We start from the raw sequence: 1,098 nt of genomic DNA, 5'->3' as shown, positions 1-1,098 counted from the left end.
TGAATGATGCGGCTGCAGCCAGGTGATCCGCTCTCAGGCTGAATGAGAAGCCCCGCCCCTTCCGGGTTCTGTCCACGGGGATGCAATAATCCCCGACGTGACAACGGTTATTTGAGCGCTGCTTCACTCAGTAATCTGTGCAGACCCCGCAGGAGAGCCAGTCACAGCTCTTTACCGTGCAGAGCATCTCGGTGAGTCTCAGCTGTTTGATGCTTCATTTGTCTTATGCGAACAGCTTGTTTAGATTAATAATTGACAATATCTTCTATTTGTTGTTGTGCTTTTTTGTTTTTTCTGTCATGGGTTCAAACCTGAGCTGAATGTCTGATGATTCATTTGTGTCGCAGAGATTTTTTATTTTTTTCCACGGATGCTGCAGCTACTTCGGCTCCTCTGCTGGTGCATGAATGCATCATCCAGTCTCAGATAGCAGAAAGCATTTTCTCTTGTTTTCTGTCACGACAGAATAATAGCAACAGAAATTAAACGGGAGCAGAAATTATCTCTTTTTTTAAACTGCAACTTGTTGCATGTTTTTGACTTTTAGAAATCGCTTTTGTTTTTTTGTTGTCTTTGCTGCAGGATCTGCGTCATGTAATGAAATGAAAACTGAATCTACTCTAAAACTCTCATTAATTTCAACGTTAAAGTTTAATACATTTAACTGAACTTATTGAGACACTCCATAAGAAGAAACTAGGCTTCACTAACAAATTCTGCAGCCGTTTTTGGAGCATCTGACTCAGTGAAAGGTTGATCCAAATGCCCTCTCTGTTTCTTTGTATGTCATTTTTGCCTTTATAAAGCGGTAGTACCGTTATAAAATGTAAATCCGTGCAGTATAACGAGTTTCTTAGATAATTTCCCTCACAGGCTGTTTTATTTTTTTTGTTTGTTTGTTTTCACTTTGTTTTATTAGTGTCAGTATATGCGTTTTTCTTTCGTCAGCAATCTATTAAATATATATATATTCTCCTTTCAATATTGTCACCTTCCTAAAATAATAGTCTAAGTAATTTTTTGTCAAAAGTGATTTATTTTATTTTTATAAAAATAAAATTGTTTGCCTAAATTAAAGAAGAGGTGGTGTTTTGTTTT

At 37.1% G+C, this 1,098-nt stretch overlaps 1 protein-coding gene across 1 annotated transcript in view; it reads left to right on the top strand.

Moving 5' to 3' along the window:
- Nucleotides 1-57: 57 nt before the first annotated feature.
- The window catches only part of camk1gb (calcium/calmodulin-dependent protein kinase IGb), a 10,602-nt gene continuing 9,561 nt past the window's right edge, over nt 58-1,098 (top strand). Inside the window, exon 1 of the mRNA XM_007572973.2 lies at nt 58-191. The gene's annotated coding sequence lies outside the window, so the exon portion shown is untranslated. The remainder of the gene's footprint in view (nt 192-1,098) is intronic.

Source organism: Poecilia formosa, unplaced genomic scaffold (assembly GCF_000485575.1).
Source record: "Poecilia formosa unplaced genomic scaffold, Poecilia_formosa-5.1.2 Scaffold312, whole genome shotgun sequence".
Taxonomy (NCBI): domain Eukaryota; kingdom Metazoa; phylum Chordata; class Actinopteri; order Cyprinodontiformes; family Poeciliidae; genus Poecilia; species Poecilia formosa.
The sequence above is the reverse complement of the archived record's forward strand: the minus strand, read 5'-3'. Positions and strand labels throughout refer to the sequence as shown.